Genomic DNA, 13016 nt, shown 5'->3' on the forward strand with positions numbered 1-13016 from the left:
CAGCATTACACAAAATCCTTCTCAAAATAAAATGAATGTAAATGAATTGAGCTCCTACATCATTTGTATTGTCACATAAAATAATTCCTGAAAGCTGAGCCAGAAGTGTCCTCTTCTGGCAATTTACCTTTAGATAGATTATAGTGGAAGTGATACTGTAGTGATTTCCTCAGGGAACAGTTTCACATGCAATTTTATTTTATTTTTTATAATTCTCAATTGTTTTGCCTACTCAGTGTTTACCTAATGAAGAAACCGGACCATTCCTAAGTAGCTCACCATATAGCGGCACTAACAGTTGTGTCAGTAAAATCAGCAGTGTCACACAAGCAGGGTCTTATATTTAGTTCTACAGACCAGCAAAAGCTTCCCTGATGATAAGAAATAGTGCATTAGGCTGTCTAGGCACTTCTGTTATCCTGTGTGGTAGCTAAATAGGTTTTTACCTGAAAAACATTTGGGTGGAGCAGACTAACTTCTAATGCCAGAGTTTTGATGGCTCCAAAGATATGTTTTATTTGTAGAAGTGGGTAATTTTTTCAGGCTTTTTTGTTTACATTAGAAGGGAGGAACATTTGCATTTGTCAGCTAAAAATACCAAGGGGAAAACAACTCCGTATGAGAATAGAATAAAAATAATAATAAATAAAAATAAATAAGAGGTCAAACAGGACAACTTTCATACAAAGATGCCAAGGTACACACAGAAGACTTCTCACAAAATGCAACACTGTTCAACTACATATGCTTATCTATTATCACAGGTCTAGTAAGCAGGAAATACTAGATTCCCCTGTGAAACATTAAAACATTTACTGATAACACAAAAGGATTCTTGGGTATTGAGTGAAAGCATGAATTCCCACAGCTAGTATAGAAAGGAAAAAAAAGGGGAGGGGGAAAGACGTACTTGGTTAGAACCAACACTGCAGAAGACTCCGCAGTATATCATTCCCTGGGGTATGTTTTTTATGAGATTGCCAATATTATTACTACCAGGAAATGCAAAGACAGAAAAGTGCATCTGAGAAGCGCATCCCACAGACACCACCTAAGACCTAACAAAATTAGTCATGCCTTCCCCCACTGATCCTGGGGGCCACCGATTCTCTAATTTCTTTTACAGTATCTTTTCAAATAAAATTAAGCGGAGGTAGTACACGAGCACTGTCATAGCAACATCCACAGCCAGGGCAGAGAAGCACCACCCTGAATAGTTCTGCATACTTGCACAAAGTTGCATATTATTTTAAATCAATGGAATTAATGTTTTCCCAATTTTAACGTTCATATAGATGTTGATTTTAATGAAACCGCTTTCCATAGGAATTCAGCACTGTTAAACCTAGCTAAAACTCTACTCGGGTCTAACTATGGTCCTCCGTAAAACAAAAGGGGACACCTATTAATGACTCCAGGTAGTCACAGTAACAATCCCCTGCACATTGACATATACCACAGAAAAGGTACATTCAAGCTCCCAGGAAAAATTTTCAGCATCTTAGTTTGATGCGAGGGGGTGCTAAATAACAGTATCATTACTCTGAAAAAAATTGTCTAGTTGCAGTTTGTTATTTTTAAAAGATGATAAAGGTAAAAAAAAATATTTATCTCCATTCAAAGACATAACGGTAAACCTAAAGCAGAGCTCTATTTAAGAGATTTTCACCCAATAACTCCACTGTAAACAGTCAACAGTAGTAAAGTACTAATACAGCACCAAACATTTTTGGTATTTCTGATACCTGGAGTTCAAGCACATATAGGATGCAGACCACCACATCACTGCTCCACAAAACAGTTAAAGTCCTTAGGATGGTGTAATGAAAATCCACAGTCACTAAAGACTTCCATGTGCCCAGCAGTTGAAAGCCTATTCTATCCATACAATTGATAACAACTTAAAAGACCTTAAAAGAAACAGGTAAGACAAGAAACTTAGAAAAATACTTCTGCCATTCCTTAAGATGCTATTACACCAAGAGTATCCCCAGCCCGAGCTGTCAACAGGCACCACTTGCCTGAGAACTGAAACTGGTTGCTGCTCACTGCCGCCTTTCAACTTGTGGTGAAAAACTTCCAGTAAAAGAGATGCTTATATAGATGGCCACTTATTTAAATATATTTTAAAAGATGTAATTATTTGCACAGTTTCACCCATTAGAAGAAATGGGAAGCGTCAAGTGAAGCCAAAAGGCTTTAAATCCGATAGTTAAGTCAAAATTAATCTATAGCACAGTAAGCCATACTGTACGTTCCCAGAATTGTATGATGTTCAAAATAAAGTAGGTTTGACTAATCTTTGGAGAAATTGCAAGGTTAACTAATTATAAACACTTCTTTTCAAAATATTAAGCAAGCCTGCCAGTGCAACTTAACCACAGTCTCATTTTTATAAGATTGGACACATGCACAACATACAGACTAATAACCATTTCCCCAACAATTAGCCATGAGTGAACAAACTAGTATTTTTGGCTCAAGATTTCCCTCTCTAGTAACCACATTTAAGGAAAGTCAGATGTCAACCCACTCTGGCTTTGTCAGGTTAGCAAAACAGGAGAGACGCAGAGAAATCTTCCATTAACAACACCCTCTCTGCCAGGTATTTCTAGATGAAAACACCCAAGTCCCAGGAGCATCAGCTCAACTCTAAGTGAAACAAGCTTCTTCCATGCACAGAGCCCTAAACTATCTCAGGACTTTTTCTGGACAAAATTTTTCCCACTGGTGGGAAAAGTACCAGAGTTTATGCACCGCTTCTCTAACAGCTTCAACACTGTATTAAAACCTATTCTGCATATTCTGATAACCAACTGATTAATAGCTCTTTGAGAATAAAAACTACGGAAGTTTGGTTTCCTATGGATTTATGTTTTATGGTTGACTGAAAGCTATAGCAGAGGCTTTTCCCAGCAGTAGGGCATTTAGACAGACACTCTCCCACGCAGACTCTCCAGCGGTCTAGCAACACGGGATCTCTTGCTGCAGCTTTTTCCTCTCATTTGAGGTCACTGCTAGGGTCTCCTCTTTATCCAGGCAATGACTCTCATAAAACTCATGGGATTTAATTATCTTTGAGACCACTATCCTATGTCAAATTTGAGCTAAAGAGTAAAAAAACAGAAAGAACCATAGCAAGGTTTATTTTCCTTGACAAAACAAAGTTAGAATGCCGATTGTTCTGGACCCAAACCCACATCATTATCAGATCTACGTAGTTGCACCATTAATAGATCCTCAAGAGGCACAAGGGCACTGAAGATGGTTATTTGTTATTTGTACATGCTTGCTTTAAAACATTTTTTAGTCAAATTATTTTTAAACAAAAAAACAGTTAAGCTATTTAAACTTGTACTGAAGGTTTTCAGACACTGAAATACAAACCAATGCCTGTATATACTGACACTGGTTTAAAAAAAAAAAAAAAAAGAAGGGGGGGAGCATTGTACCATAAGTGCATCATCAAAAGACATTAATGGCTTCTAGCACACGTATGTAGATAAAATATTTATTACAAAGTATCAATGAGTCAGTGCATAGCTATGTTTTGTATGTATTACAGACTTCCTGGGTAGTCTACAGAAAAGAGAACATTAATATTCCAATATGAAGGAACAATATATACGTGCCAAGACAAACACGCACATCAGTTTTACATACTATACATTCATTAAATACCTTTTTATCATGCCTTATGATCTCATTCTAACATATGCTACTCAGGTCAGTTCAGAGAAACATGAAAAGAGCATAATATTATAAGCTACCTAGTCTCCTTCCATGACAGCTTTGCTACATATAGTTCTCTAATACTCAAAAATAGGAATTCAGCGAATCATGCTTGCCAATTTCCTTTTTCTGATTTATTACTCCAGTGACTGACAAAAGAATGGTTTACTGAAAAATAATTTAACTATTGCAAGTACATGCAAATATTTAATATCCCCAAACTCCTGTAATCTCATTTATATGTTAGCTATTAAAATTTACATGCAATTTTAGAGGGGGATGAAATAACTGGCTGAACCCACAAAAAAACTGAAAGGAATAATGATGCTTGAAAATATGAATTTTATAGAAAGATAAATACTTCTCCCCTTTTCTGAACTCTTCTCACTCTTTTTGCTAGCTACCGAAAACTCTTGTTACAACTGCTTTTTACTTTGGAACCATTTCTACAGAAAAATCAAACTTTTTATGACATCAAACCGTTGTTATGGAAGGTATCCTATGTTACACATTACCACTATTTTATATCCGTATTAAAAAGTATGTTTATTCCAGAATAGTATGTATATCTGTAACACAAGGTCTCCATACTTAAAGGGAAGAAGAACAGAGTAGAGAGTGCCATTGTAGGAAGCTTGCAATGAAAACAAGTAAAAAGCGATAAAGATCTATGAGAATTCACAGAATCATCCCATCTTAGACATGATCCAAGAGCCCAATGATCCTGTTCACCTTCAATGGCTGGGTAACAGACCTAGTGCTGAGGAAGGCAACCTGAAGAAAGAAAACATTATCTGAATTTAAGGAAATTGGGCATTTAAGGGTAGTGATCTCATATTCAACCGTCACGAGTATTTCCAACTTAAGCCAAACTGTTCATAGCCAATTTGTTCACCACGTTCCTTCATACCTGCAAAACAGGAACAATACTACTTTACCTCACAGGTACGCTTTAGTGTTACGTTCCCTGTATGTTTGCACACTCTAATCTATCTGTTATAACGTGTCTTGATTTATGACCAATTACAAGGTTTGAATGTGTTTGTACCCAGCAACACGACGTACAAGTACCTCAGGGCTACAGCTGTAGACAATCACAAGAGAAATACATTGGGGTTTAAATTTCTATGTTAAAAAAGAATATTGCTTAAGCTATCTTCTTAAGAAAGTAATTTTTAAATGTGCGTATTGTTGGAGAGACGTCAATACTGTCAGTGAAAGACAGGGGAAGACAGGTAAGAAAATAAAAAGCAATCATGAATGTCCACGGAAGTGAGCACGCCAGCTAAAGAGGCAGAAGGAAACACATAATCAACACATTTAATACGCGGTACGTGACTTAGTAAGAGAACACCTCCCACGTCATGTCAGACACCCGTAAGCAACCAACACTGTGTCAGCAGGCAGCCCCGAGTTTACAGGGGGAAGAAAAGGGCTGGGTCCAAAGCTAGAATTATGTTTACTAATCTTCTGGCTTTTCACGTGTCATCACCACAGAAGAACTAGTTCAGCCTTCTGAACCCAACCAACAGTTTTAACATTCTAATTCCTGTTGGGTTTTTGGTGGTTTTTTTCTTTCCCCAAGGGTTTTTCCTCCCCCAAAAAAAGTTCTTGCTCCAGAACATATGTAACACATGGGATAGTGAGGAGAAGGACAGGCTGCCTATCAATTGTTACCACAATAGTTCATTTTGAAGTCTTTTTTTCCCCCCTACAGAAACACCATCTTTTAATGAAAGCCATTGGCATTGCTTTTTGTGATCAGATCCCAAGTTGTTTGCATGTAATACGCAGTGCAATACAATCACTAAAATAAGTCCCAGCTGTAGAAACACAATGCTATGCTGTTGCTAATGTGTGTTGTACTGATAATGAATGGTCATCTATGCTTTAATCTGAATAAAGCTCCCAACTGCTCTGCCTCTCCTTGCCAAAAATTCCCCTTCCTCCTCCAGACTGTGGTTGCATTCCAATTACACTGCTGATTGGAATGAGCCTGCTTGGGGGAGGGAGAGACAGGAGACAAATGAACGTGCACACACACCCCTCCTCGCCTTCCGATGGCTGCCCCTGGGACCCCAGAATTGTTTGGGGTGTTCAAACCGACGGCTGACATGACATACTTTTTCTCCACGTTGTATAAAACTCTTGGTAAATTTATTTTAGACAAACGTTTGCAACAGGCAAACAGCACACCGTGCACAGGTTCCAGCAGTACGGCTCAATACTTTAAATGTTTCTAACAATTCCTACTGTTTTCTTCCATTGTTGGCATGCTACCGAGAAACTTGTATTTTTCTGCATGCATTCCCCTCCTTGGACCTGCCTAAATTCCCACATGAGAAGATATAAAACAGGAGGTCTTCAACTATTCATCGAACAAAGAGCTGTAAATAACACCATGCAGATTTGCAAATACAGCTGCTCAGGTGCTAACTTCCTCAACAAAGGTTTGGAAATAAAATTGTTTATCTCAACTATTCACATAAAATTTCATTTTACAATTAACCTCTCTTGAGAACTTTTATTTTAAATTTTTTTTTTAGCTTTCATTTCCTTTCAGTTTTCATTTCCTTTGAAAGGTGTTTCTTTCTGCAGATGAACAAACTGACAGAACATGATCATAAACTCATAATTTACATTCAGTTAATGAAATTCATGCGTTTTACAAGAATGCAATTGATTATCATCAAGAAGGGACACACAAAGAGAGGTAAACCTAACAAATACATGTTTTACAGGTGCGCAGGGGTTTGTGTAAAGAAGGTATTGAAACATAAAATGGGTAAGAACGCAGCAGCTGACCATCATTCTACCCATGGTCACCGATCAACGCATGCTGGCAAGTTTCATATTGCACCTAACAATAAAGAGGGCTGCAGCTGTTCCTCTCCCAGATCAGGTCTAGCAAGCGTATGGATGCAAGGTAGAGCAGGAAGCTGAACTGGCTTCACAGAAAATTAACCTTCTGGGCAGATGGATTAGTTGGCCACTGGCTCCAGGAGCTGCACTGACTTACCCTGCGGCCACGCCACCCGCGGAGCGAGGGTCAGCCAGGCTGCTGCCCAGACAGCAACCCTGTACCACAGAAGTGCACCCCATACCTGGGAGTTTTTCGGCTCTAAAACCAAAACACATCACCCCCACTCCCCAATGTTTTCATTTTAATGCAGATGGCTGGTTTTTTCCTCTTGTCTGTTTTGCCTTCCAGACATTTATTATTTTAACTTTTTTTTTAAAAAGGAAAAAAAAAAAAGGTTAAAAAGCAGATTTTGCCATCAGGATACCAAAACAGCTAGCTAGCACTCTTCAGGTTTTCAGAAACATTCAGATGAAGTTTTCTTTTCTATATCCCGAAGCACACTCAGAAGCATAGAATTAAAACTGGAAAAAGCATTTCTCTTGCTCTATTTTACTTATTGACAGCTCTTTCTGAGTCTCACAAACCAGCAGTAATTTGGAATAACCCAGTGAGCTCTGAACTAGAATTGGTACAAAACATGTACAAACACAGTGGCTGGCATGCCCTTCTTAAAAAGGTTTAATTATTTTTCCCCAAAACTTTAATCTGAAATTCAGTGCTACCCAAATTAAAACTCCAACCACCACCCTCTTCTGGGACCAGTACAGGGGTGGCACACACCAAGATGAAGGTGCCATATGACGCGCGTGGGGAAGCCCAGTTCACCCAGAGACATCGTACAAACTGATGCTGATCTCAGACACACTCTGCTCGATCGGATTAAATGTAAACACTCTCCACCACCCCCTAGTCGCACGGTTCTCCAGCAGGAAAGAGTAAGTGTAAGCACTTGCCTTCTGGAGCAGCCAGGCAAACCTCAAACCACCATCACTTAGCTATTTCATCTAGATACCTTTTTCTAATGTGAATTAGGAAATGCAGAACATGATCCTTCTGCCCCCAGAGCTATGGGAGCCAGAACAACTTGGAAGGGACAGTAACTCCTTCGACAGGCACAGCTATCTTAACCACGTACACTTACAGTTCGTGCTGGTCGGAAACTAACTTGTAATTCTCTTTCAAAATTATAAACCTAGTTTAAATCTAATGCAAATTCAGCGTCATGTACCAATTCTAACTGCCTTAGTAGGAATACGCATTAGAACGATTCAGAAGTAATAATAAATTTTTCAAGTGCTACTAAATACTAACCTGTCAGGTTGAAAAAAAAACCCCAAAATAAATTCAACACTAGTTCTAAGTGACATATAAAAAGCATTATTGCTAGGCTGATGTCCAAATACAAGGTAGACAGCTTTAAAATAACCTCTTTTAAAACATGTATTAGGATTATCTTAGTACTAAAAAAGCACTTCTAACAAGAATTTCCTTTTATAATTGCTAAAATTCTAAATTGTCCCATAAACACGTTTCTGCAAGTTCAACACAAGCCAGATGCTAAATCCTTAATATACTGCATGTAAAATGAAACCCATTTCAAAGGATCACATGCACCTGCTTAAAAGCACTGTCAGTTAGAAATCAAGAGTCTCAACAAATCAAAATTATTCCTCTGGGACTAAACAAACAAAACCACAATCACCTGCATTCAAATAACAAACAGGAAAGTGCAAATGTCCTAATAACGCAATACACTTTGGATCACTGCAAAATATGCCAGAAACTAATACAGTAACAGCACATTTTTCTTTCCAACAAATTCACTGTACTAAATCCTGCCTATAAGAGTAGGCTGTGCTTTGACCGGAGGCTAGAATACTAGACCCATATTACTTGCATGTAATATAACTCCTGGAAATTAAAATTCAAGATGGGAAAAAAAAATAAAATCACACATTTAGCACAGAAGAAGTGTTAATAAAGATGCATTGCATCACTGAATATAAACAGTTAATCCAATAAATCATTCATCTCGTGCAATAATAAAATTCTGGGACAGAATCTCCAAGGCTATTTTAAATTCCTGTAAGGGGAAGATGACACGACAGCGACTCAAGACTCCAGAAGTCTGTGCCAGGGATGTCTGAATGACTTGTGGACACGGCCAGATGGAGTCGGCCTAGATTTGCCATGTTTAGACTCCTGTTTTAACATCATGATGTCTACTTCACAGTATTGTTTTACTGTAAACAAAAGGCTTCCTTTTCCACTTCTCCTCCCTTATTCCACTCCAAGTCAAAAGTAAAACAAAACACAAAACCCCCCACACCATTGAATTCTTCCTTCAAGCAACTAATGCATTCACATTTCCTAGATTCATTCAGTGATGGGCTTACTGCCACACACGTCACCAACTCTATTATGTGTCCAGTTTATTTGATACGCCTGTCAAGAGGTAAAGTAAAGAAATTATGCTGCCACTTTTGCAAGGAAGGTAGCAACCCTCCCCAAGCATTTCAAATCTTAGCACGAAGGTTTACAAGTCTCTTCTATGGAGATTCACGTTTGAACCTGTGAAATTGAATATGTGGATGCAAAACCAAGTTGCTTTTGTTTTGCCTCTTTTTAGCTATATATCAAATATGCAAATTAGATCTGAATGATACAGGATTTAACGATCCCCATCAGGGCTCCATGTAAACGAAGGCTTCAGTCACAGCTCAAACAGCCCGAAAGAAGAAGTAACACGTGGGAAACTAAGAAAACAAAGGCTATTGCGAATATTTGCATTTCCTGGCTCAGTGTGGATGGAGCCTCTCAGACCAGCCAGGATGCTTCTAACCCTAACTTTCATACACTAGAAATTTCACTCCACTTCTCCACCCTACTCCAAAGTGGCCCAACCTTCACATCTAACCCGTTCCTCGTCTGAAACCCCACCACTGTACCACAAAGTCGTCACAAACACACCGCTCACAGACTGAGCTATACTGGGCAGTTGGGGTGGGAGCAAGCAAACAACACAGCTTTAAATTAAAAGCTATTTGAATACTTTACGTCAGCAGTCAAAGATCAATTTTCAGACCAACTTCCAAGTCACCTCATCTGTTTCTCACATTTGTAGGAAGTATAAAATTGTATTCCAGTAAACAAAACCAGGGTGAGAAACAGAGATCCATTAAGGATAAATGAACGTACCAGCTTTGCTGTTGTATTTGTTGTATGATTCTCTCTTTTTTTAATCTTCCTGCGGTATTAAAAACATAATTCCCATTAAAAAAAAACAACACCTTTAAGTTAAACTAACATTACCAAGATCAACTGATCTCAAACCTGCAGAGGTGGTTATTATGTGCAAGTGTGAGTGAACTATTATGAGCATTAACTCAATTATCCTAGAAATACAGGAATAAAATAGTATTTAAGAGCTCAGGGAAAGGAAAGGGGGTACTCTTATCTCAAACTCTTAAAAAAAAATCATTGTGCTGAAGTCTTACCTCAATCCTTAAAGACTTGTTTGAAATCCCAGCTGCTAGTTTTTAACCAAGACCCAGTTTAGACAGAAGTGATTAGTCCAAAATTACCAACTTGCAAAATACTTAAGAGGGCACAGGACTCTTCCTCTGAGGATGGGTAAATAAAAAAAGGTAACATGGAAATTTACCCATACATTTCTCAGCTTATTTTGATAGGAACAGGGGTGGGGGGAAAAAAAGCTTACAGGAGAAACAAATTATAGCTCTGTTCTGCCTGATGTATTTCATGCACCTCTGAAAATGTGCTGGGGGAAAAACATGCTAACAAGAAGCAGAGCCCTCAGATTTGTTTCACTGCAGTAAAACTCTCCACCCTCTGAATGATCTATACTAGAGGCAACAACAAAAGAAATTCATGATCAAATTACCAACCAGACAAAAATGCCCTGAATTTTAAAAAGTGCTTCAGACAAGAGGCACCTGCAACGAACCCAGGCTCCCAGGTATCAGGAACTGTAGATACCAGCAGCTTCCCAGCCTGCCGGACCACTGCCGTCTCCATCAGGACATAGTCACATGCTTCATTTAAACAGGAAGGCTCAAGATTCTGTCTCCGCTACAGACATAATCCTAGGAGGACACCACTACTGCTGGGGCTTTTCTGGGAAGAGGCAAAAGGAAAAGAACCCCATACACACGCCAAAAAAAAAAAAAAAAAAAAAGAAAAAGAAAGAGAGACACCAAAAGCATGCACATAATTTACCCTTTGTGAGTAATTCCCATGCCACTGTTCAGCAAAAAGCTGTAAATACTTGTTTTATCAACACTAACAAAAGGATTGTCAGCAGCTTTATAAGAAACAATTTTTAAAACATGACAACAGCCAAGGTAACACCTCTTGTTGGGGGGTGGGAGAAGTCAATTCTGGCATTTCAAATACATGACTTGAAATATTTGAGTAATTTTTAAAAAAATCATTCCCTAATAAAACTTCATGTTAAAGAGTTCATGAGGCTCATGATTTTGACGCTATCACTAGCAAAAATCACTAATTAAGCACCCACCCCAAATATAAACTCCTAGTTCAGCACAATTTTGCTTTATTACTACCACCTGATGTACCAAACCAGTATTATATGGGGGAATACAGGTAAGTGATGCACTCTTTACATCCTCCTGCATTATCATCAATATCCACAACTTCAGACATGGATTCTGATCTGTCTCCCTGGTATGTGGATCCTGCTTCTTCCTCCTTTAATGCAGCTGAAATATTTAAGCACAATGTCCCTATATTTACTTTTTGGGGGAAACTGGTTTCAGTGGAATGCTTTCAACTCTGGGAACTGCCTCTCACTGTCTCTGGAGCTTGACAGTTTGGCTTCTGCCAAAAAAAAAAACCCCAAAAAACAACCAACCCACCAAAACAACCAAACACCATGGTCAGCAGAAAGATGTGTGGACTATACACACACCTTTACCTGGTTACTAAGCTCATGTCTCTGATGAAGTAATTTTGTCTCTACCTGCAGAAATGCAATACCACAGAAGTGAGGAGAACACCAGCTGCTTAAAGAAAGTACATATGAAAAGCCAAGATAACATCACTATTCAGACATTAAAATTCTTATGTACCTCAGTCCAGTCTTTTTCCCCCCATCAGACAGCCACAAAGCCTCATCCCCAGGAGATAATTCTATCAATAGACTATACAATTTATAAACTGATGCAGTTACGTTATTGCAGTGCTTTATTATTATGAACAGATTCAGTTTAGTTTTCCTGTGTAAACAGATGTGATCCGCAGAACAAATCCCGTTTAAGAAGCTGCTTCTTCTTAAGAAGAGATGAGCAATCCTATTTATTTCAACAGAAGTAAAGCAACTTACATTAAAGCCTCTTTTTCCTTGTTTTGCTTTGGTTTTGCACGAGTTGCTCAAATTATTTACTCAAATCAGTACAATTTATATACTACTAGTAAGAAATAATATAAAAGGGATTTTAAAGAAACAGAACACCAAGAGATTCAGATGAAACAACACGCCAATATGTGGAAATAACAAATCTTGTCCAAAAAAGCTTAGCATGCAATTTAAACTACAACTTCAGAAGTCTTTTGGGAAGATGCAGTGTTCAAGTGGTGAAAAGAGAGTAATTTTTTTGAGAAAGAGAAGCACATGGTACAAGACAGTAAGCAGTAGAGAGTGAAGACTAAGAAAGATAATAGGAAGCAGGTGAGAGACAAAGGAGCATAAAGCTGATTACATTAATGTAAAAATTGTAACACTGTGAATCGACACTCCTAGCAGCACAGCAAATGGATAAAAATCCAGGAAGGTATTTCCAAGAAGTTAGAGGATATTTTATTACTAAACGTCTACAAAGGCAGAATGGCTTTCAAGTGTAATGAGCATGCAAGTATTTCCATTGACCTCAGACACCAGTTCTGAGCTTCAGAAAGTCTGAGTGAACACAATGGGGATTTTGAGGGGACACAGCAATGGAAATCTCTCATTTACTCCGGTGCCTTTCACAAGAAACCCTCAGCCTCTTGCAGATCCACTCCCAAAGCATTACACTAAATATCGCTTCTCCTGATTTCTACCATTTCTACTGTGGTTGCACATGCGAGATAAGAGCAGACCCAGTTTTCCAGAGGAATCTTTACATCCATTTCCTAGGCACACAGCAGTTGGGCTATCCAAGGGGAGTGAGTGCTACCCCAGGGCCCCCCTCCAACACAATTATTTGCTAAACTATATATTAACTTACCAAGTAAGATAATTTTTCCTCTCACATCTCCTTAAATCTCAATTATTAATACTAAAACACCTTCCAATGACCTAATTAATTTAGTTTATCTATCGTTTATGTATCTTAGAGCCAGTATGACATTTTATATTAAAACAAGACCAGAGACATGCTAAACCTGTGTTCAGTTACAT

The 13016-nt window shown here is 38.4% G+C and overlaps 1 protein-coding gene across 2 annotated transcripts in view; it reads right to left on the reverse strand.

Moving 5' to 3' along the window:
* The window catches only part of SMURF2 (SMAD specific E3 ubiquitin protein ligase 2), a 66368-nt gene that overhangs the window by 37682 nt on the left and 15670 nt on the right, over window positions 1–13016 (reverse strand). The gene's annotated exons all lie outside the window — the stretch shown is intronic.

Source organism: Falco naumanni, chromosome 1 (assembly GCF_017639655.2).
Source record: "Falco naumanni isolate bFalNau1 chromosome 1, bFalNau1.pat, whole genome shotgun sequence".
In the NCBI taxonomy this organism is placed as follows: Eukaryota; Metazoa; Chordata; class Aves; order Falconiformes; family Falconidae; genus Falco; species Falco naumanni.